The sequence below is a fragment of the Giraffa tippelskirchi genome, chromosome 2 (genome assembly GCF_054371585.1).
Source record: "Giraffa tippelskirchi isolate mGirTip1 chromosome 2, T2T-mGirTip1v1.2.pri, whole genome shotgun sequence".
NCBI lineage: Eukaryota > Metazoa > Chordata > Mammalia > Artiodactyla > Giraffidae > Giraffa > Giraffa tippelskirchi.
The window spans coordinates 162,784,030-162,810,047 of NC_137276.1; the positions used below are offsets into that span (position 1 = coordinate 162,784,030).

The window sequence follows — 26,018 nt, forward strand, 5'->3', positions numbered from 1 at the left end:
CTTCAGGAGTAATTATTCCATCTGTCAGTTCTGAGCTCAACACATAAACCAATTATGGGAGGCAGGGGTGGAAGAACACATTCCTCATTAGAAAAATCTTAAAACTTCTAGTACCCAGATGACAGAATAGAGTTGGCATAAACTGTGTTCTAGTCCTTATTGTCATTAATTTGCTACGTCATATTGGCTGATCACTTCAAATCTCACTTATTCATTATCTATGAAACTGCAAATTACCACTTACCCTACTTTTCCCAAAGGAGCTTTGAGAAACCTAAAATCTGAGTCAGGCACTATTAAAGATAACCCATTTTAAACGTTCCATTTCAAAAATACAGAAACCAAATCAATTCTACTAAAGAAAGAAAATAAATACAAAAGAATAAAACAATAAATAAAAAGAGTAAGCATTACAAAGAAATAAATTCTACAGAAATTTAGAGAAAATGGAAATCAGTGGGGGAATGATGAGATGACTACTTTAAACAAGGAGATTTTTTGTTAAAGGGAGAGTGGTAAGAGCATGTTTTCTTTCCTTCTGCAAAGTTTACAAACATCAATTTAAAAAAAAATTATTATTATAGGAAACTCTACCTACTATGAATCCAGGGATTGGCTACAATTCCATACCACAGATAAGAATATAGGTCCAATACCTATGTTGCTTCCCTGGTGGCTCAGATGGTCAAGAATCCGCCTGCAATGTGGGAGACCTGGGTTTGATCCCTGGGTTGGGAAGATCCCCTGAGAAAGGGAATAGCTACCCCCTTCAGTACAGGAGATCAGGTTCGATCCCTGGGTCAAGAATATATACCCTAAAGGAGGGCATGGCAACCCACTTCAGTATTCTTGCCCGGAGAATCCCATGGACAGAGGAGCCTGGTGGGCTACAGCCCATGAGGGTGCAAAGAGTCGGACACAAATGAAGCGACTGAGCACAGCAGAGCACCATGCAACCAGGACAAAATGAAAAGCCGAGTTCCCACAATTTCATTTATCTAAAGCAAAGTATAGATCTTTAAATTAACAGAGTTCAGAAAAGCCTTATTAATAGCATATAACAAGACACCAAAAAAGACTTCTGGCTCAGCTCAGGGACTCGGGACTGGTTTTATCTGACTTCGACCTGAGAAACCTAAAGACAAGCATTTGATTGGAGTGACCCTGGCAACAGCAGTTACAATTACAAAGTAGCTGCTGTCACCAATAGCAGGCCAAGGAGAATGTTTCCCATGTGAAAAACATGAAAAACATGAACTACTTGGGAGTTGTCTTGGGCTTGTTTTATATCCTGGGATGAGAAAACTTTTGCAAAGGCTGAATTGTACCACCGGATGCCAATGGACAGAAATAATGTGAACAACCAGCCTAACAAGAAACACTGGCCTAAGACAAGAGAAAGTGCTTAGAGATCCCACTGACGGATTAGGGAATAATAGTAATAGCATTCTCTAGACTGAGCTTTTTTTTTTAACAGAGTGATTGAGGTATAACTGAGTGCACATATATTTGAAGTGTACAATTTGATACACACACACGCACGTATTCATAAAGCCATCATCACACTCAAGATAATAAACATATCTATCATGCCCAAAATTTTCTCATGCCCCTCTGTAATTTCTGTCTCCTGCCCCTCCTCGCCCTCCTCAGGTGCTTTTTGTTGCTATAGATTAAATTTTCAAGAATTTTATATAAATTTGCTAATATAACTCCTTGATCTGGGTTCTTTTACTCAGCATGCATTTTCTGAGATTCATCCATGCTGTATCGACAGTTTATTCCTTTTTGTCACTGAGCAGTATTCTGTTTTAAGGATATACCAGTTTATCCACTCACTGTTGATGGACATTTGAGTTGTTTCCAGTCTTCAACTATTACAAATAAAGCTGCTATAAACATTCAGGTACAAATCTTTTTATGGCCATATGCTTTCTTTTATCGTGGGTAAATACCTAAGAGTGGAATGTGTGCATCATATGATAAGCATATGCTAAATTTTCAAGAAACTGTCATTCTGGTTTTCAAAGTAGTTTTGCCATTTTACATATCTACTACTGTGTATAAGAATTCTAGTTGCTCCACATACCTACCAATACTTGATATGATTAGTCTGTTTCATTTTAGCCAGTATACCAGGTATGTAGTGATATACTGAGTAGGATATTAATAATTTGCATTTCCCTAATAATAAAAGAAGTTGAACACCTTTTCATAAGCTTATTTGCTACCCTACATCTTCTTTCACTATTCCTGAGAGGTGAAAGAAAGCCTTCTGGCAGTCAGTAATACAGACACTAAGACAGAAAGGATGAACAGGAGGAAACTAGTGAAAGGGAGGAGAAGGCAATGGCACCCCACTCCAGTACTCTTGCCTGGAAAATCCCATGGACGGAGGAGCCTGGTAGGCTGCAGTCCATGGGGTCGCTAAGAGTCGGACACGACTGAGCGACTTCACTTTCACTTTTCCCTTTCATGCAGTGGAGAAGGAAATGGCAACCCACTCTTAGTGTTCTTGCCTGGAGAATCCCAGGGACGGGGAAGCCCCATGGGCTGCCGTCTATGGAGTCACACAGAGTCAGACACGACTGAGTGACTTAGCAGCAGCAGCAGTGAAAGGGAGTGGAAAAAGCTTTCCAGGCAACGAGAACAAACAGCCTGTTCAAAACCCGGAGGAGGCAGGAAACAGTAAGGAGTTTCCTCCTCCAGTCTGCTTGAGGAACTGAAATAAGACCTTCTGAGGAAACTGGAAATCCACATATGTACATGTTAAGGTCCAAATTTTTTAACATTTGCACTTTTAAACAATGTCAATTTTTAACATAATGCAGTCCAACAAAATGCAAGACAGGCAAAATATAGATCTATGGCCATATAAGAGCATGTTGTCAGCCACTTTGTAATCTCTGATACAGAAGAACTAAGTAAGGTTATTAATATGATTGATCTAAAAGACATATAACTATCAACCAAGATTTACACTCTGCAGAGTATACACCTTCTATTTAAACATTCATGGACCATTTTAAGACACTGATTAAGCTGTAAAGAAATGTCATAAGTTTCACAGAGTAGAAATACAACTAATCACACTCTTTAACCACTATGTAATGAAAACTGAAACAGAAACAAACAAAAAAATCCCAATCCTAGGAACTTTAAATTTTTCTCCTAAACAGTGTTAAGTTAAAAATAAAATCAAAACTACACATTAACAATATATGATAAGTAATCATAGAAACACTTCACAGCAAAATCCAACAAAAGCTCAAAGAAAAACTTACACTCTTGAGGACTTTATACTGAATATTAGACAAAAGGCTGTAAATGAACTCAAAATATCAGATTTACTTTATTCTTTCTAGGAAAAGCAGAAAACAGAATTATGAAAACTAAGGCAGACATTAATAAAAAAGAAAAACTCAGCAATTCCCTGGCAGCCCAGTGGTTAGAACTTGACGCCTTCACTGCTGGGGCCTGGGTTCAATCCCTGGCTGGGAAACTAAGATCCTGCAAGCCATGCGACATGGCAAGAAAAAACCCAGAAAACAGCACCTTAACACTTTATCACAACGCCAAATTCATTTTTATCATCTCACATCACCACAAGAAAGGTGAATATATTACAGTAAGATAATTTGAGACCAGATTCACATAATTTTTATTATACTTTGTTATCAATTGTTGTTAGTCACTTACTGTGCCTAATTTATAAGTCAAGTTTATCACAGACATGTATGGATAGGGAAAAATGGTATATATACAATTAAGTGCTACTGCTGGTTTCAGGGATCCACTGGGGGTCTTGGAATGTATTTCCCGCTGATAAGGGGGGGAAGTACTGTTATTACCAAAACCTAAAACAGAACAATAACTCATTATAACTTCTAAATATTAATACAAATTCATAAATAAAATGTAATGAAATCCAGCTGTGTATTTTAAAATTATCACCAAATGAAGTTTACAGGACTGTAATGATACTTAAATATTAGGAAATCCATTAATTTAATTTACTATGTTACTAAATCAAAGAAGAAAAGTAACATGATTATCTCTGTTAAAGACCAACTGTTGACATCCCTCCAAAATTCATATGTTGAAACCTTAACCTCTAACCTGTTGGTATTTGGAGGTAGGATCTTAGGGAAGAAATAAAGATTAGATTAGGTCACAACTGTGATAATGAGATTAGTGTCCTTAAGAAGATGAAGAGACCAGAGTTCTCTCTATACACCAGAAAGAAGGTCCTCATCAAGAACTCAGCAATGCTGAGTTGGACTTAGCATTGACTTAGCATGGACTTAGTATGCTTAGAATCAGAGCATAACACTCTGATCTGGGACTTCGAACTTACAGAACTGTGAGAAATGTTTGGTATCTAAGCCACTCAATCCATGGTATAATCTGACATGGCAGTCCAAGATGACTAAAACAGTCTCAGATGACAAAAAGGCACTGGACAAAATTAAACATCCATTCCTGATTTATAAACCTATTTACTTAAAAAAACAATTACATCTTGGGAATTCTCCAGTGGTCCAGTGGTTAAGACCCCACACATTCACTGCCAAGGGCCGAGATTCAATCCCTGGTCAGGGAATTAAGATCCCACAAGACACTGGCATAGCCAAAAAAAAAAGTTACATCTTTAAGACCACACACACACACACACACACACACACAGCGGAGGAGGGGGTGGAAGTGGGCAGAACAGGGAGGGAGGGAGAAGAAAGCACTAACAGTTGCTTGGACTGCTAACTGCTGCTAAGTCGCTTCAGTCGTGTCCCACTCTGTGCGACCCCATAGACAGCAGCCCACCAGGCTCCGACGTCCCTGGGATTCTCCAGGCAAGAACACTGGAGTGCGTTGCCATTTCCTTCTCCAGTGCATGAAAGGGAAAAGTGAAAGTGAAGTTGCTTGGACTAGTCCTCCCTCATTTTTCTTCTTTTATTGGAGCCAAATTTAGCAATAGCTTCTAAAATATTAAGTGTATGTCCTTTTTTATCCAAATTATATGTTCCTTTAAAGTATTTATGCTACAGATACAATAAGGCAAATACACCAGGAGTAGAGAAGGAAGCTCACAGGAAAAATAAACAAACTAAAAGTAAAAAACTCACCAGAAGACTGCTTATTCAAATTACCATTCAATAATTAGTACACAGCCACTTAAAGAGTATGCAGCCATTTACAGAGTAAGGCAGATCTTTATGTACTGACAAAGAAATATGAACACTACATTAAGTGAAAAAAAGCTAAGTGAAGCAGACAGAGATGATATGATCTCATTCATGAAAGAAAAAAATAAGTGTTAGCATAAATACAGCAAAACGTCTGAAAGCATACACACTAAGTTGTTAGCACTTAGAATTAAAATGTATTACTTTTCTAATTTGTATAAATTGCTTTTAAAACCTGCACAAGAAAAAAACAAAGTTTCTTTTTAAAGACAGAATATGAAGAAAAGGCAGAAAGTGAAGAAGAACTAAAGAGCCTCTTGATGAAAGTGAAAGAGGAGAGTGAAAAAGTTGGCTTAAAGCTCAACGTTCAGAAAACTCAGATCATGGCATCCGGTCCCATCACTTCATGGGAAGTAAATAGGGAAACAGTGGAAACAGTGTCAGACTTTATTTTTGGGGGCTCCAAAATCACTGCAGATGGTGACTGCAGCCATGAAATTAAAAGACACTTACTCCTTGGAAGGAAGGTAATGACCAACCTAGATAGCATATTGAAAAGCAGAGACATTACTCTGCCAACAAAGGTCCATCTAGTCAAGACTATGGTTTTTCCAGTAGTCATGTATGGATGTGAGAGTTGGAACGGTGAAGAAAGCTGAGCGCCAAAGAATTGATGCTTTTGAACTGTGGTGTTGGAGAAGACTCTTGAGAGTCCCTTGGACTGCAAGAAGATCCAACCAGTCCATCCGAAAGGAGATCAGTCCTGGTTGTTCATTGGAAGGACTGATGTTGAAGCTGAAACTCCAGTACTTTGGCCACCTCATGCAAAGAATTGACTCACTGGAAAACAGTCTAATGCTGGGAAGGATTGGGGGCAGGAGGAGAAGGGGACAATAGAGGATGAGATGGTTGGATGGCATCACTGACTCAATGGACATGGGTTTGGGTAAACTCCAGGAGTTGGTGATGGACAGGGAGGCCTGGCGTGCTGCGATTCATGGGGTCGCAAAGAGTCGGACACAACTGAGCGACTAAACTGACTGATACAGAAAAGAGCACTATATAAAAGTCTGAAGGGCTCACTACAGCAATATTTAGGCAGCAATGAAGAAAAAATTAGAGTAGAAGACACAAGAGGGTGTAAATTAGAAGGGCTTAGCAAAGTTTACCTCAAAGGCAACGTAAAGACACTAAGCATTTTTGAGTATTAATGAAATCAGTATCTCAGGAGGACTACTGTTAATACAATAATAATAATAGGTAATGTTGGGTTGGGCAGGGAACAGGATATCTAGGCAAGAACTATAATGAGGCTGTCTACACTAGAAGTTGCAAAAATCAGCCTGAGGTGTGTCAAAATAATTGCAGACATGAAATTAAAAAGACTCTTGCTCCTTGGAAGAAAAGCTATGACAAATCTAGATAGCATATTAAAAAGCAGAGACATCACTTTGCCAACAAAAGTCCCTATAGTCAAAGCAAGTTTTTCCAGTAGTCATGTATGGGTGTGAGAGTTGGACGGTGAAGAAAGCTGAGCGCCGAAGAATTGATGCTTTTGAACTGTGGTGTTGGAGAAGACTCTTGAGAGTCCCTTGGACAGCAAGGAGATTAAACCAGTCAATCCTGAACGAAATCAACTGTGGATATTCATTGGAAGGACTGATGCTGAAGCTAAAGCTTCAATTCTTTGTCCACCTGATGCAAACAGCCAACTCACTGGAAAAGATCCTGATGCTGGGAAACACCGAAGGCAAGAGAAGAGGGCAACAGAGGATGAGGTGGTTGGATGGCATCACTGACTCAATGGCTGTGAGTTTGGGCAAACTCCAGGAAATAGTTAAGGACGAAAAAGCCTGGCATGCTATAGTATAGTTCAGTTCAGTTCAGTTCAGTTCAGTCGCTCAGTTGCGTCCGACTCTTTGCAATCCCATGAATCGCAGCACGCCAGGCCTCCCTGTCCATCACCAACTCCTGGAGTTTTCATGTCCATCAAGTCGGTGATGCCATCCAGCCATTTCATCTTCTGTTGTCCCCTTCTCCTCCTGCCCCCAATCCTTCCCAGCATCAGGGTCTTTTCCAATGAGTCAACTCTTCACATCAAGTGGCCAAAGTATTGGAGTTTCAGCTTCAACATCAGTCCTTCCAATGAACAACCAGGACTGATCTCCTTTCAGATGGACTGGTTGGATCTTCTTGCAGTCCAAGGGACTCTCAAGAGTCTTCTCCAACACCACAGTTCAAAAGCATCAATTCTTTGGCGCTCAGCTTTCTTCACCGTTCCAACTCTCACATCCATACATGACTACTGGAAAAATCATTGCCTTGACTAGACGGACCTTTGTTGGCAAAGCAAAGTCTCTGCTTTTTAATATGCTATCTAGGTTGGTCATAACTTTCCTTCCAAGAGTAAGCGTCTTTTAATTTCATGGCTGCAATCACCATCTGCAGTGATTCTGGAGCCCAAAAAAATAAAGTCTGACACTGTTTCCACTGTTTCCCTATCTATTTCCCATGAAGTGATGGGACCAGATGCCATGATCTTAGTTTTCTGAATGTTGAGCTTTAGTTCATGGGGTTGCAAAGAGTTGGACACAGCTTAGCGACTCAACAACAACAATAAATGGCATACAAATGTTACCACATCACTTGCCTGCTAAAAGATACCTTAAATGGCTATCCACTGCAATCCTGAATGCTTTACTTGTTCTAGAGAACAAGTAAACTCTTAAGAATAAGGAATGGAGTTACAGACAACCAGTAGGAAACTACACCTTGCCTAGAACCATTAGGTTAAAAAAACAAGAAGATTGAAAACCACTGTGCTTTATTATCTATTTACATATATTAAAGAAGAAATCTGACATTCTTAGAACAATAGTCCTTGAATAAAGGTTCACATCAGAATCACCTAAAAGACTGATGCCTGGGTCCTATTCTCCCCCAAAGTTCTTATTCAATAGACCTGCTGCTGCTGCTGCTAAGTCGCTTCAGTCGTGTCCGACTCTGTGCGACCCCATAGACGGCAGCCCACCAGGCTCTGCCATCCCTGGGATTCTCCAGGCAAGAATACTGGAGTGGGTTGCCATTGCCTTCTCCAGTGCATCAACAGGAAAAGTGAAAGTGAAGTCGCTCAGTCGTGTCCGTCTTAGCGACCCCATGGACTGCAGCATACCAGGCTCCTCCGTCCATGGGATTTTCCAGGTAAGAGTACTGGAGTGGGGTGCCATTGCCTTCTCCGCAATAGACCTGCAGGAGAATCCAAATCAAGGTGGTTTGGATAAAGCTTTCCAGGTGATTTTGATGCACACCTTGGTCCTCTGGTTTAAATTACTTGTTTGCCTACATGGAAGGCTTCTCAAATAATCAAACATTAAAATAAAAAGAAAACTAACATATTGCTAATATAGAGGACAAAGGCTTTGACGTTAAGTCATCTGTTAACTTTCTCAGAATCCAACTTCAAAACATTGTCATATTTTTACTTCAATGACTGCAACCAGCACCTGTGGACAGAATACAGCTGGATGGATTCAAATCAAAAGAGATGCCATTGTTTACATCTCTTGGAATCACAGTAAAGCAGTACTAGTAATGCATTAATGCTGTAATTATAGGAAAGATTACACACAATTTACACAATAGCTGATTGATAAGCAAGAAATCTCCACAATAGTGTTCTATAATTGTGAGTGGTAATTTGAATTAAACAGTTTTGTAATTTGTAAAGACTTTTTCTATTTTCATAGCTAGCTTTCCATCATACTTAAAAAGATCACGGTTTTTAAATAAATGCTGTAAGAGCAAGATTATTTCTTAACACCCTAAAATGCTGGACTGTTTTCTCAAAAGAGACTCAGAAACATATAATTATTTTTGCTAAGAATTATTTTTCTAATGAAATGTTTAAAAATGTTTCTCTCATGTATCTGATGCTTTATATAAAGAACTCCTATGGAAAGCAACAGAAGTTTTAGATACCATACAACTTTCACATACAACTTACCCTTCTAGTTCATTTTTCAAGTCAAAAATGAGGTGTCGGTGGTTGTGTCTCTTTAACCTCTTATGAAATTAATCAAACACACATAAAAATAGTGAGAAAGATATGATGCACTCCCACATACCATCACAATTATCAAAACTTTGCCATTCCCGTTTCATGTAATCCTCTCCTACTTTTCTGCGATATACTTTAAATACCAGCTATTATATTTTTAATACTTTTATTAGATAAAAAGTTTTTAATAAAACTATCATTATTACACATAACAGTAATTCCTTAATAATATCTAATAAGCATTTCATGTTTGACTTTCCCAGATTGTCTCAAATGTATTTTTTATAGTTTTGTTCAAAGCTCTATCATTTTGTACCAAACGTGATACTGATATTTTGCCTCAAAAGTTAACATTTTATGCACTATCCAGATTTGAACATGTCACATCTCTATAAGAGCTTCCCACTGTGTTTCCAGGACAATCCACCAAAATCCTTAATATGGTATACAAAATCTTGCATGTTTTGACTTCCTATACCCCTGAGAGATATGACTCAGACCTCTCCTAACTCCATAATAAACTAATATTTTCTTAGTGGTAAGTCACGCCAGTGAGAGATAATGACCTTAAGACAGTCAAGAATATATGCTCAGATAAAGGTAATGAAAAAGCAATCCACTGCATGAACATTAACTGGGTGCCAAATTAAAGGCAAAAAAAAAAAATATTTATAGAAGACCTTACTGGAACAATTAGGAAAATTTGAACATATAATTACTTTTAGTGTTATAAATGTGGTTATAAAGGAGAATGTCTTTATTTTTAGAAGATACATGCTGAACTTTCAAATGATTTTTTAAAAACGTACATGCTGAGGAATCCCTGGCGGTCCAGTGGTTAGGGCTTTCACTGCAAGGACCCAGGTTCAGTTACTGGTCAGGGAACTAAGATCCCACAAGCCATACAACATGGCCGGAAAAAATTTAAAACAAATGAAAAAAATAAATAAAAATGTACATGCAATATGTATGTACGTGTGTGTGTGTGTGTATATATATATATAAAAGACAGGCAGAGGGAGCAAATGTGCCAAAATATTAACAATCGGAGAATCTAGATGAAGGTTAGGTAGGTATTCATTGTACATTCTTTCAACAGTTCACTAAGTTCGACCATTTTTAAAATAAAAAGTTGTGGCTGGCAGAGGGGAAAGGGAAAGAATGTATTGCCTCCTTTTCCCTGTAATATTTTTTTTTCTTAGTAATAGCGCTTATTTTTGTAAACAAAACTTCAAAAATAATGGCAAGAAAGCATACTCCCAAAGATAAAATAGGTAAATAGTTTTCCAAACTTTTTAATATATAGCCCCTTTGATATACACAGTGTCATGTTATACATTTCAAATTATGTTCTGTAGCCTACCGTTTCTTTTCACATAATATATCATGGACATTATCTGCATAAATTGAAATCTATTTTTTTCTCATTCTTTTATAAAAGGCAGAATAGAATAGTAGCTTAGACAGGGCAAGCATTGGCAAGTTTTCCACACAGAGCCAGACATATAGTCCCTGTTCCAACTCCTCAATTCTGTTGTTGTAGCTAAAAAGTCATTGATAACATGTAAACAAATAAACATGATCGTGTCCCAATAAAACTTTATTTATGAACACTGAAATTTAAATCTTATATACTGTTCATTATGTCATAAAACTACCTTTTGGGTTTCTTTTGACATTTAAAGATATAAAAACCTAGTTCACAAGTAGAAATGACAACACAATTAGCAGGGACCAGTCAAAAAAATAAATGAGGCCTCTTGTTTAAAAATTAAGAACTTCAAAGTAGTGACAGCACAGCATTAAATCAAGCACAGGGCCCTTCTAAGAGTGAGGCCCTCCATGCCTGCACAAGTTATATGAAGTACACAGAATGGTCCTAATAAATATACAGCACTTTTTCAGTGTTCTAATGATTTTTTATGTTCAGTTGCTCAGTCGTGTCCAAATCTTTGTGACCCTATGGACTGCAACACGCCAGGCTTCCCCATCTGTCACAATCTCCCAGAGTTTGCTCAAACTCATGCCCAGTCAGTCAATGATGCTATCCAACCATCTCATCCTGTGTTGCCCTCTTCTCCTCCTGCCTTCAATCCTTCCCAGCATCAGAGTCTATTCCAGTGAGTTGGCTCTTTGCATCAGGTGGCCAAACCATTGGAGCTTCAGCATCAGTCCTTCCAATGAAAATTCAGGGTTGCTTTCCTTTATGAATGATTGGTTTGATCACCTTGCTGTCCAAGGGACTCTCAAGAGTCTTCTGCAACACCACAATTCAAAAGCATCAATTCTTTGGCGTTCAGCCTTCTTTATAGTCCAACTCTCACATCCATACATGACTACTGGAAAAACCATAGCTTTGACTATATGGACCTTTGTCAACAAAGTGACACCTCTACACTGTCTAAGTCTGTCATAGCTTTTCTTCCAAGGAGCAAAGGTCTTTTAATTTCATGGCTGCAGTCACCATCTGCAGTGATTTTGGAGCCCAAGATAATAAAAGTCTGTCACTGGTTCCATTGTTTCCCCATCTATTTGCCATGAAGTGATGGGATCCGATGCCATGCTCATCTTGAATGTTGAGTTTTAAGCCAACTTTTTCACTCTCCTCTTTCACTTTCATCAAGAGGCTCTTTGGTTTCTCTTCACTTTCTGCCATAAGGGTGGTATCAGCTGCATATCTGAGGTTATTGATATTTCTCCTGGCAATCTTGATTCCAGCTTGAGCTTCATCCAGCCTAGCATTTCTCATGATGTACTCTGCAGCCTTGATACACAGCCTTGATGTACTCCTTTCCCAATTTGGAACCAGTCCGTTGTTCCATGTCCGGTTCCAACTGTTACTTCTTGACCTGCATACAGGTTTCTCAGCAGGTAATGTGGTCTGGTATTCCCACCTCTTGAAGAATTTTAATTGTTAGCTATCACTATATTTCAATAACTTGAGAGTCCCTTGGACTGGAAGGAGATCCAACCAGTCAATCCTAAAGGAAATCAATCCTGAATATTCATCGGAGGGACTGATGCTGAGGGTGAAGTTCCAATACTTTGGCCACCTGAGGCAAAGAACTGACTCACTGGAAAAGACCCAGATGCTGGGAAAGATTAAAGGCAGGAGGAGAAGGGGATGACAGAGGACAAGATGGTTGGATGGCATCATGGACTCACTGCACATGAGTTTGAGCAAGCTCTGAGAGATGGTGAAGGACAGGGAAGTCTGGAGTACTACAGCCCATGGGGCCGCAAAGATTCGGACATCAGTGAGCAACAAAACAACAAAAATTCTACCTAACCAATATTCTACTTGCACAGTTCCTCTTATAAATAAACGATGTGGTAAATTTATCTGAAAAGACATCCTTGTTCATATAAGTTTGCAAATTTTTCCTATCATTCCTTAGAGAACTTCCTAGATATAAAAATGCTAATTTTTATAAAAAATTGAGTAAAAGCATATGTATTTTTTAATTGAGATATTTTACTACTTTATTCTTCACAAAAGCTCTACCAAACCACACTCTTTTCAACACTATGAGGACTGTTTCCCTATACCTTTCCTAGCAAGGGGAACTCTTAACACTGTCAATCTGACAGACAAAAACAGCTTGCTTTAGCTTTAAATCTGCCATCTTATTGGTTTCCCTGGTGGCTCAGTGGTAAAGAATCTGCCTACCAAGCAGGAGATGGGGGTTAGACCCCTGCATTGGGAAGATCTCCTGGAGAAGGAAATGGCAACCCACTCCAGTATTCTCGCCTGGGAAATCCCCTGGACAGAGGAGCCTGGTGGGCTACACTCCATGGGGTCGCAAAACAGTTGGACTTGACTTAGTGACTAAACAACAACAATGCAATCTTATTGCATCTTTATAATTTTCCTCATCATCACTGCCAAGGGCACTTTTAGACACAATGTATGGCAGATTATTTATATGACCTGGCCATTTCCCCACCAAGGTGCAGAGTCTGTTTCTCCACTCCCTTGAATTCAGGTGACCTCTGTGACTGCCCTAACAGAATACAGGGGAAATGATGCTCAACTTGTTCCAGGCTTGACCTTTAATTGGCCTGGTGGCTTAAGCGACCTCAAAGATGAGATGACATGTGAATAGAGGACAAAAGGACCACAAAACAAAAGGGCATCAGACATGTGACTGAAGAAGCCACATTGGAAGTGGATGGTCCAGCCTCAGCCACCCAGCTGTCATAGCATGGATCAGAGATGATCCTTCCAGCCAAGACCTTTTCAAATTCCTGACCCACAAATCATGAGCAAATTAAAACAGTCATTTTAAGTCACTAAATTTAAGGTTTATTTCTTTCAAATATCTCATTCTGAATCAAGTTTTCCAGGAACAAGTTTCCAAAAGACTGATAAGATAATTCTAAGTAGATGGTCAACTGAAAAATTAAGGGTTTTATCAAGGTGACACACATAATATTTCAGGGAATTCCCTGATGGTCCAGTGGTTAGGACTCCACACTTTCACTAGCAAGAGCCCAACATCTCTCAAGCTGGAAGGGACAAATTTCTTTTAATTAAAAAAAAAAAAAAAGAACATGATATTTTAAAATTTTTTCTATACAACTGCAATAAGCATTAATTTTCTGAATAGTTTTGTTTGTAAAATTAACTATTTTATTATAAATCCCACATATATGTATTTGATGCCCTACAAACAGATTAGGCTCTCAAGAATTATAACTACCTAACAGGATCTAAAGATTTTGGTTTGATTTAATTACTATGTTGTCAAAGAAAAGTTAAACAAGCTCTAGCATGTATTCGGAGAAGGCAATGGCACCCCACTCCAGAACTCTTGCCTGGAAAATCCCGTGGACGGAGCAGCCTAGTAGGCTGCAGTCCATGGGGTCGCTAAGAGTCGGAGACGACTGAGCGACTTCACTTTCACTTTTCGCTTTCATGCACTGGAGAAGGAAATGGCAACCCACTCCAGTATTCTTGCCTGGAAAATCCCATGGACGGGGGAGCCTGGTGGGCTGCCGTCTATGGGGTCGCACAGAGTCAGACACGACTGAGCGACTTAGCAGCAGCAGCATGTATTACTTATAGTTTTGGAAATTCATCAGTAGTACAACAATAGAAAGATTTCTAAAATAAACACAGTATTTTATGTTAAAATGGAGAACGTATAACTATTTTAATGAATGACATTGTGGGCAATAAAAGCCTAACTATTGTGTGCAAAAGAATTATGCTGAGAACAAAAGGAGACACTGGAGGTCTCGTACCAAAGAGTTTATAACCTAAAATGGAGTATGGGATGAGAGTGATCAGTTTGTAAAATAAAATTACAAAAGGCTACGCTTCTGTCCAGTACTCTTTTGCCTGGAGAATCCCATGGACGGAGGAGCCTGGCAGGCTTCAGTCCATGGGGTCGCTAAGGGTCGGACACGACTGAGCGACTTCACTTTCACTTTTCCCTTTCATGCACTGGAGAAGGAAATGGCAACCCACTCCAGTATTCTTGCCTGGAGAAACCCAGGGATGGCAGAGCCTGGTGGGCTGCCGTCTATGGGGTCGCACATAGTCGGACACGACTGAAGCGACTTAGCAGCAGCACACTTCTGTGCCGATCCTACTTAACAGCTCCACCTGGTGTCTACTAGGTATCTCAAACTTAACAAGTACAAAAATGGAACTCTTGATTTTCTTACCCAAAACCTGTTCTTCCTTTGCTTTCCCCTGTCAGCAAACAATACGTCTATCCTTCCAGTTGCTAAAGGTAAGAATGTTATTTTTATTCTCTTTCCTAACAAGCAATTCAACGGCAATTCTTTTTGATTCTACCGCAGAAATTACCTCCACTAGCTCCCCAAGTCTTCTCTTGCCTGGTCTAACCTAATAACTACCTGCAATGGCTTCCTCTAACTGGTCTCTCTAGCTCTACCCTCACCCCTCTACAACCCATTTTCCAAACAGTAGTTAAAACATTTTTAAAATGTAAGTCTTACCATCTCTCACTACTAATTTCTAATGACTTCCTATTGCACTAATCATAAAATCCAAACTTCGTACTATGGATGACTTATAAGGCCTAACAGATAAGTTTAACAGCAGTTTATAAACAGCAAAAGATGAGGGAATACAAGTTAATTAAAATATTCTATTTCTCCACTAAGAGTAATATTTCAAAAAAGAGCAAGAGACATATAAGACACAGCAGAGGCAACATTTATAGAGATAATAGGAATTTTCAGTTCAGTTCAGTCGCTCAGTCGTGTCCGACTCTTTGCGACCACATGAACCGCAGCACTCCAGGCCTCCCTGTCCATCACCAACTCCCAGAGTTTACCCAAACTTATGTCCATCAAGTCGGTGATGCCATCCAGCCATCTCATCTTCTATCATCCCCTTCTCCTCCTGCCCCCAATCCTTCCCAGCATCAGGGTCTTTTCCAATTGAAAGATACTCTACAAGCCCCATATATTGAAGAAACCCTACAAGCCCCAAGCAGGATGACAGTAGAAACCACACCTACACATATCAAGCTAAAACTGAAAATCAGTCAGAAAAAAAGGCTTAAGAGCAGAGGAAAATAGATACATTATGCTCCAAAGAGCAATAATAAGACAAACAAACTTGCAACACAGATGATAAAAATATAAACAAAAGACAATGAAGTGACATTGTGCTTTAAAAAAAAAAAAGCCAACCTATTATTCTATGCTTTGGGAAAATAGCCTTCAAACATCAAAGAAAAACAAAGGCTTTTTCAGACAGAGATGGCTCTTAGCCAGTAGACAAATGCCATAGGAGGTTCTCACAGTAAATGATAAACGTGCTAGGAATTATCTTAATTCATTTCATTCACATAAAACTATTATCTGACCATAACCAATAACATCTAGTCTCCTTATAATTAAATACTTTGATTCAAAAATTCATATAAATGGATTTTTAACTTACTATAAAGCTTCCCTTTGAACATAAAACTGAAAATCAAAGTACAAAAATATATCACCAAGTTAAAAAAACTATTTTTTAAAACAAGGAAAGTTTTGTTTGCTTAAAAATGAACCTGGGGAATTCCCTGATGGTCCACAATTTCACTGCCAAGGGCACAGGTTCAACCTCTGGTCAAGGAACTAAGATTTCACAATACTCAAGTAAGTGTTAGCGGCTCAACTGTGTCCGACTCTTTGCAACCCCACGAACTATAACCCAATAGGTTCCTCTGCCCACAGAATTCTCCAGGCAAGAATACTGCAGTGGGTAGCCATTCCTTTCTCCAAGGGATCTTCCTGACCCAGGGACTGAACCCTGGTCTCCTGTACTACAGGCCAATTCTTTAGCGTCTGAGACGCCACAGAAGTCCACAAGAAGCAAGGTGCAGCCAAAAACAGAACACATTTCTGACTAGAAATAAAATATCAAAATTATTAGTTCCATCAACTTTAATTTTACATGAGTCAACTTAAAAAGATGCACATCCTGCTCACATCTCATCTAAAAGTGATGCTAAAATACATACAAATTAAATCCCATGAAATTTAGTGTCCTAGTGCCCATTCTCCATATCCCGCTTTTGCTGAACTATTTTACCATTTTTTTAAACTTCAACATTGAAGAGTAACTTTTTAGGCAGTGAAAAAAAAATTTTATATTTTAATTTGAGTATGTCTGTGGCATCACAGAAAATATAAAAACTTCCAACAGAAGACTATATTTCAATAAAGAATCCTGCTGTATTTCAGGTACAAATTACTACAAAAGTATAATCAAGTCAATCCCTTCTATAAGAATTTCTTCATGTATTCATTTACCCAAATCTTTACAGATGTTTAACTTGCATCATCTCATCTGTCTAACCTCCAAATCCTAGCTATAATTCAATGGAAAAGATTTCGTGTGCTCTCAAGTAGACACATGCACTTCCTCACAGTAGTTTCCTTCTACAACCTATCACTTTGCTTTCCCTTTGTCTGGTCATCATTCAGGATTTAAATCCTTGAGTCACTGTGTCCTCAGTTGTTTTTTTTCTCCTCCTATTATTCTTTTGTTCAACCTTCCTTCTTAAATACTCCACACATAAAATCCACCTATGGTGCTTTTTAAGGACCTTTACTGCTCTCCTTCTACAAAGTGAAGTTTATCCATCTACTTTCATTGTTTCATCATCCACAGCACAGATGCTTTTCATGTTTCCAAGTAACATGCCTAATCTTTCATACATATTAGATTCTTCCAACCATTTATTATTACCACATGAGCATGCCAGCATCCTTAAGTAAACCATCCAAGCTTCTCTTCAAGAAAACAAGAGAAATAAGAAGGGGACTTAGCATTATTAACTGTGTGTTCTCACTGAGCCTAGGTAAAAGTAAGAAATCTACCCAAGGTCTCAACATCAGTAAGTGAAAAAGAAGTGAAACAGGTAATCAGCCTCCAGAACCCACATACTTGGTCCACATTCACTACCATAAAAGAGTATTCTCCAGTAGAAGATGTGTTTTGCATACCAACAGCACACGACCTCCAGTTAAACATCACAGATAAAATACACCCATTTATCTCCATTTTCTCAAAAAAAATCTAATTAAAATGACAGAAGGTGGGGAGTTAATACACAGGACAAAAAATAGAAACAGTAACAGTTAGCAGCACAATTCTAGAAACTGAAAGGCAAATAAAAGAACAGTAACTCAGACCAGAAAAAGTCAAACCCTAAGACATCAAAGTACACTGGTGAAGCCAATTTTAAAGAAAGAAGATTCACAATACAGAAGCCCCCAGTGGTTAGAGGCATGAAAATGTCTTATGTCTCAAAATACAGGGATGGAGTTGGGAGGAGGAGGGAGGGTGAAAACAGAATTAGTTGAAATCTTATATTCATAAGGAGCAACCAGACTCTTCAGATCCTCACTCCACTCCTCCAACTTGATATGACTACCCCTCTCCCATCCTGACAAAAAATGGGAGCTTTATGTTCTGTAAAGGTTTATGTACTAAAATCAAAAGTACTAATTAAAACTAAGTTAAAAATTCCCCATGAGAGACAAACTCCAGTGAGAAGTCGCTACCCCACAGGCCTTCTCCAGCCCCTTCTGTAGCTTGCTGTTATTGTTGTTCAGTCACTAAGGCAAAGTCCAGCGCTTTGGGACCCCATAAACTGCAGCACGCCTGGCTTCCCTGTCCTTTACTATCTCCCAGAGTACGCTTAAATTCATGTCCATTGAGTCAGGGATGCCATCCAACCACCTCATCTTCTGTCACCCCCTTCTCCACTTGCCCTCAATCTTTCCCAACATCAGGCTCTTTTCCAGTGAGCCAACTCTTGCATCAGGTGGCCCAAGTATTGGAACTTCAGCACCAGCCCATCAAATGAGTATTCAGGGTTACTTTCCTTTAGGATGGACTGATTTGACCTCCTTGGTATCCAAGGGACTCTGAAGAGTCTTCTCCAGCACCACCGTTCAAAAGCATCAATTCTTCGGCACTCAGCTTTCTTTATGGCCCAACTCTCACATCCATACATGACTACTGGAAAAAACATACCTTTGACTATATGGACCTTCGTCAGCAAAGTCATGTCTCTGCTTTTTAATATGCTATCTAGGTTTGTCATAGCTATTCTTCCAAGGAGCAAGTGTCTTAATTTCATGGCTGCAGTCACCATCCGCATTGATTTCAGAAAGCAAGAAAATGAAATCTGACACTGTTTCCACATTTTCCCCATCTATTTGCCATGAAGCAATAGGACCAAATGCCACAATCTTCGTTTTTTTGAATGCTGAGTTTTAAGCCAGCTTTTTCACTCTCCTCTTTCACCTTCATCAAGAGACTCTTTGGTTCCTCTTCACTTTCTGCCACTAAAGTGGTATCATCTGCATATCTAAGGCTGTTGATACTTCTCTGGGCAATCTTGATTTCAGCTTGTGATTCACCCAGCCCAGCATTCCACATGATGTATTCTGCATACAGGGTGACAATACACGCCTTAATGTACTCCTTTCCCAATTTTGAACCAGTCCGTTGTTCCATATTCAATTCTAACTGTTGCTCTTGACCTTCACACAGGTTTTTCAGGAGGCAGGTAATGCGGTCTAGTATTCCCATCTCATTAAGAATACTCCTAGCTAGTTTCCTGAAATTCAGCTCTTACATTCTATCTACCAGGCAGAAGATGGCTCTTTAAGATAAACAAGAAAAGTCCTAAAAATACTGACATTTGGGAGTGGTCCCAATGAAAATACTACCCTGTAGTAAAACTCACCAGACAACCCATAACAAAATACAACATACTTCCAATAACTTTTTAAATGCCTCTTTGATGTAATCAGAGAACCAAAGATCAACAGAAAATTTCTAAAAGAAGATTAAAACAAACAAACAACAACAAACAAATCAAAACTTTAGAGGAAGATAATTCAGAGAGAAAAAACTGTTCACTATGACTAATTTCTTCAGATGTATAAGGAAAGGTCTTGAAAAATTTGTTGTTGTTTAGTAGCTAAGTTTGTCCAACTCTTTGTGACCCATGAATTGTAGCCCGCCAGGGTCCTGTGTCCATGGGATTTCCTAGGCAAGAATGCTCGAGTGGGTTGCCATTTCCTTCTCCAGGGATCTTCCTGACCCAGGGATCGAACCCACGTCTCCTGAATTGGCAAGAGGATTCTTTACCACTGGGCCACCTGGAAAGCCCCTTGAAGAATAGGTTGACATTAAAACATATACATACATATATATATGTATTTATACACACATACATATATATATATTGGAGAAGGAAATGGCAATCCATTCCAGTACTCTTGCCTAGAAAATTCCATGGCTGGAGGAGCCTGGTGGGCTACAGTCCATGGGGTTGCAAAGAGTCGGACACAACTGAGCAACTTCACTTTCACATACACACACATACATATATATATACACATACATATACATAAATATATTCAGAATAACAAAAAATTTTTGAAAACTAAGATTAGGAAATAATTTGGATACATCACCCAGAACAAAAAGATAAATAGGAAATGGGAGAAAAAGAACTCAAAACATGAATATAAGAATAAAAGATAAAATAAGAGGAAAAGAAATTATCAAAGAAATAATATGATTCCTCAGAACTAAAACACATGAGTTTTCAGCCTGAGAGGAAGTGTCCAAGATAATAAACAAAAAATACCCATCTAAAGGCATATCATAATGAAATTTCAGAATATCAGGCGTAAAGAAAAAAATCTAAAAATACTTCAGAAACAAACAAACAAAAAAATCAGGAAATAAAAACTGTACCACTTGTCCACAGCAACACTGAAAACCAGAAGACAGTGGTGCAATGCCTTCAAATTCTGAGAGAAAATGGTTTCAGTCTACAATTCTACACACATTTCCAGACAGGTAAAGTCTAAAAGAAAAAAAAAAATGCACCTTTCTGAAGGAGTGTAGTGGAAATGGCACTCTGCCAAAATAACCAAATAGAAAAAACAACAACATGAAAATCAAGAAAAGCAAATCCAATACATGAATGACAGGGGGAATTTCCATATCAAAAATAAAGGTAATCAAGAAAATGAAGACAAGCTGCAGACTGGGGAAAAAATTTTCCAAAATACATATCTAATAAAGGACTGTTACTCAACATGTATGAAGAACTCTTAAAACCCAGGAAGAAAACTAACAACTCAGGACTTTCCTGGCAGTCCAGGGGATGTGAGTTCATTCCCTTGTTGGGGTACTAAGATCCCACAAGCAGCCAAAAAAAGAAAAAAGAAAACAAACACTTCAATTAAAAAATGGGTCAAAGACCTTAAAAGACATCTTGACAAAGAAGAAACACAGATGGCAAATAAGCATATGAAAAGAAGCTATACGTCATATACAATCAGAGAAATGCAAATTAAAATGAGATACAACTATATACCTATCAGAATGCCCAAACTTCAGAATACGACAACACCAAATGCTGGTGAGAAGGTAGAGCAACAGGAACTCTCGATCACTGTTCTTGATAATGTACCCGGCACAGCCACTCTGGAAGACAGTTTGGAAGTTTCTTGAAATACTAAACATATTCTTACAACACTTTTCATAGAGTCCAGCAATTGTCTCCTTGGTACTTACCCAAATGAGAGGAAAATTTATGTCTACACAAAAACCTTTATATAAATATAGTATCAGCTTTATTCATAACTGCCAAAACATGAAAGCAACCAACATGTCCTTTGATAGAATACATAAACTGTGGTATATCCTGACACTGTCTTGTATTCTGTGGCTTTGTTCAACTTATTAGTTCTATTTGATTTGTGTGCATTCCTCAAGATTTTCTACATACAAGATACAATCAGCCCTCCATATCCTTGGATGCAGAACCCACAGATAAAGACAGTTGACTATACTAAACCATTTTTTGCAAGGAACTTGAACATCTACAGATTTTTATATCTGCAGGGGTCCTGGAACCAATTCTCATGGATATCAAGACACAAGTGTATGTAATCTAAAAGTAGACAGGAATTTACTACTTTTTTCCTTATATTTTTTCCTTTATTCTTCTTTCTTGCCTAGCTGCTCTGACTATATTCTCCACTACACTGCTGAACAGAAGTATGAAGAAAAAAATTTTTCTTGATCTTAGAGAAAAACTTTTTCACCATTAAATAAGATGTTAGCTCACAATGTTTTACAGCTGTCCTTTATCAGGCTGAGGAAGCTTTCTATTCCTAGTTTATTGAGTATTTTCATCATAAAAGTGGGTTTTATTTAGTCAAATACTTCCCCTGCATCTATTAAGATGATTACATGGTATTTATCCTTTGTTCTATTGTTTATTACATTGATTTTTGACTCCTGCGATAAGTCCCACTTGGTCATGGTGCAAAATCCTTTCTATATATTGTTATATTTGGTTTGCTAATATTTTACTGATGATTTTTGTACCTGTATTCATAATAGATACTGGTCTGTAGTTTTCTTTTATCTTTGTTTTCTTAACATATCTTTAGCTTTGGTAGTAGGGTTAATACTGGACTAAGAGAATCAGGTGGGAAGCAACACTTCCTCTTCTACTTCTTGGAAGAGTTTATGAAGGATTGTTGTTAATTCACCTTTAAATATTTGACAGAACTCATCAGTGAAGTCATCTTGGTCTGGATTTTCCTTTTGAGGAAGCTTTTTGATTACTAATTCAATCTCTCATGTCCACTTAGATTTTCTATTTCTTCTTGAGTCATTTCAGTAGTTTGTGTATTTCTACAACCCAGATAACCACAAAGGTGTGATCACTAACCTAGAGCCAGACAATCTGGAATGCGAAGTCAAGTGGGTCTTAGGAAGAAGCATCACTACGAACAAAGCTAGTGGAGGTGATAAAATTTCAGTTGAGCTATTTCAAATCCTAAAAGATGATGCTGTGAAAGTGCTGCACTCAATACACCAGCAAATTTGGAAAACTCAGCAGTGGCCACAGGACTGGAAAAGGTCAGTTTTCATTCCAATCCCAAAGAAAGGCAATGCCAAAGAATGCTCAAACAACCACACAATTGCACTCATCTCACACGCTAGCAAGTAATGCTCAAAATTTTCCAAGCCAGGCTTCAACAATACATGAACCGTGAACTTCCAGATGTTCAAGCTGGTTTTAGAAAAGGCAGAGGAACCAAATATCAAATTGCCAACATCCACTGGATTATTGAAAAAGCAAGAGAGTTCCAGAAAAACATCTATTTCTGCTTTACTGACTCTACCAAAGCCTTTGACTGTGTGGATCACCACTAACTGTGGAAAATTCTTCAAGAGATGGGAATACCAGACCACCTGACCCGCCTCCTGAGAAATCTGTATGCAGGTCAGGAAGCAACAGTTAGAACTCGACCTGGAACAACAGACTGGTTCCAAATCGGGAAAGGAGTACATCAAGGCAGTATATTGTCACCCTGCTTATTTAACTTATATGCAGAGTACATCATGAGAAACGCTGGGCTGGATAAACCACAAGCTGGAATCAAGTTTGCAGGGAGAAATATCAATAACCTCAGATATGCAGATGACACCACCCTTATGGCAGAAAGCGAAGAAGAACTAAAGAGCCTTGTGAGGAAAGTGAAAGAGGAGAGTGAAAAAGGTGGCTTTAAAGCTCAACATTCAGAAAACTAAGATCATGGCATCTGGTCCCATCACTTCATGGGAAATAGATGGGGAAACAATGGAACCAGTGACAGACTTTACTTTTTTGGGCTCCAAAATCACTGCAGATGGTGACTGCAGCCATGAAATTAAAAGACACTTGCTCCTTGGAAGGAAAGTTATACCAACCTATACAGTTCATTAAAAAGTAGAGACATTACTTTGCCAACAAAGCTCCATCTAGTCAGAGCTATAGTTTTTCCAGTGGTCATGTATGGATGTGAGAGTTGGACTATAAAGAAAGCTGAGCGTCGAAGAATTGATGCTTTCGAACTGTGGTGTTAGAGAAGACTCTTGAGAGTCCCTTGGACTGCAAGGAGATCTAACCAGTCCATCCTAAAGGAAATCAGTCCTGAATGATTTGGAAGGACTGATTCATCGGAAGGACTGATTCATCGGAAGGACTGATGCTGAAGCTGAAAGGCCAATCCTTTGGCCACCTGATGCGAAGAACTGACTCATTGGAAAAGACCCTGATGCCGGGCAAGATTGAAGCCGGGAGGAGAAGGGGATGACAGAGGATGAGACAGTTGAATGGCATCATCGACTCAATGGACATGAGTCTGTGTAAACTCCAGGAGTTGGTGATGGACAGGGAGGCCCGGCGTGTTGCAGTCCATGGGTCGCAAAGAGTCGGACACGACTGAGCGACTAAACTGAACTGAGGAATATATATATATATATATATATATATATATCCATTTCATCTACTTTAAGTAATTTATTACCTGAATAACAGACTTCCTTTGTGGCTCAGCTGGTAAAGAATCCACCTGCAATGCCGGAGACCTGGGTTCAATCCAGGAGTTGGGAGGATCCCCTGGAGAAGGGAAAGGCTAACCCACTCTAGTATTCTGGCCTGGAGAATTCCATGGACTGTATAGTCCATGAGGTTGCAAAGAGTGGGACGCGGCTGAACAACTTTTACTCACTATGTGAATAATAACTTATTCACAGCATTCTCTCATAATCTCTCCTATTTTTATAAGACAGCATTGATATCCCCTCTTTCAGTACTAAATCTATTTACTTCTTCTAGATTAAGAAAAGTGTGTTCTAGAAAAAGTAGAAAGTGTTTCTAGAAAAGTAGAAAACTGAGAAAAGTAAAAGACTGAGTCTTCTACTTCAGTATCTTGGTCTAGCTAAAGGCTTGTCAGCTTTGTTGATCCTTACTAATAACCAACTTCTGTTTTCACTGATTTCCTCTATTGTTGTTCTAGTCTCAATTTTCAATTATTTCTGCTCTAGTCTTCTTTACTTCCTCCTTTCCCTACTTTGAGATTAGTTTGCTCTTCTTTTTCTAGTTTCTTAAGATGAAAGGTTAGATCACTGATTTGAGATCTTTCTTCTTTTTAATATAAATTTCCCTCTAAGGACTGCTTTAGCTGCACCGAAGAGTTTGGTATGTTGTGTTTTTGTTTTCATTTCTCTGAAAATACTTTCGTATTTCCTTGTGATTTCTTCTTTAATCCACCAGTTATTTAAGAGTGTGTTACTCAGTTTTTTCAAATTTTGAATTTTTCAGATTTCCTTCTTTTACTTACTTCTAATTTCATTCCATTGTGGCCGAAGAACTTATTTTGCATGATTTCAATCCTTTTAAATTTGTTGAAGCCTGTTTAGTGGCTTAATTTATTTATAGAAAATGTTTTTATGTGTACTGGAGAAGAATATGAAGTCTGAAGTATTCTATAGATATCTATTAAATCCTTTTTTGATTTATAGTATTGTTCACAGCTCATATCTGCTTGTTGACCATCTGTCTAGTTGTTTTATCCATTATTGAAAGTATTATGCCTCTATTATTGTTGGATTTTCTATTTCTCCCTTAACTTCCATCATTTTTTCCTTCCTATATTTTGAGGCTCGCTAAGTGTATATGTTGGTAAGTATATGTCTTCCTGATGGATTGACCATTTTATCATTATAAAATATCCTTTATCTTTAGTAACTTTTGTCATAAAGTCTATTTACATATAGCCACTCCAGCTCTCTTGTGGGTATTGCTAGCATCATTTATCTTTTTCTATCCTTTTACTTTCAACCTATTAATATTTGTATCTTTCAATCTAAGGTATTTCTCTAATAAACAACATGTAGCTAGATCATCATTGAAATTTTACATAATAAAAAGTTTTAAATATATAAGGCCAAAATAGATAGAAAGACATACCATCTTCTGATATTAAGGCAGCTATAATATTATAAAGACAAAATATTCAAGAATAGCCATTATATTTTTTGAAAAAACAGTAACAAAGGAAAAGTTGACCCACCAGATATCATAACAAACTGTAAAATGTTACAACTAATAGAGTAACAGTATTTTCAGAAGAACAGGCAATTATTTTGGTAGAAAAGAGTAAATCCAGAAAAAGACCCACGTTCATATACATGCATGTATATGCACATACGTGTATAATTTTAAAGCAATGGTTAAAGATGCATTATTCAGTAAAAGCTATCAGGACAAGGGCCTCCATTAGGAAGAAAATAAAATAGGATTATCCCTCACACTCAGAACTAAAATCCAGTTGCATTACATGAAACTAAAAATTGCTATAAATGGAAAATATCCTATAATAATGGGAATTGGAACACTTTTCTAGGCAATACATGAAAGCCAGTTTTT

The 26,018-nt window shown here is 38.3% G+C and overlaps 1 protein-coding gene across 10 annotated transcripts in view; it reads right to left on the reverse strand.

Annotated features, from left to right (window-relative positions):
• Nucleotides 1–26,018, reverse strand: part of ACAP2 (ArfGAP with coiled-coil, ankyrin repeat and PH domains 2) — a 156,305-nt gene that overhangs the window by 126,106 nt on the left and 4,181 nt on the right. For 3 of the 10 annotated variants that reach the window (XM_081571448.1, XM_081571445.1, XM_081571446.1), the window contains exon 2: nt 21,123–21,232. The exons of the other annotated variants lie outside the window; for them this stretch is intronic. The gene's annotated coding sequence lies outside the window, so the exon portion shown is untranslated. The remainder of the gene's footprint in view (nt 1–21,122; nt 21,233–26,018) is intronic. 10 annotated transcript variants of the gene reach the window in all.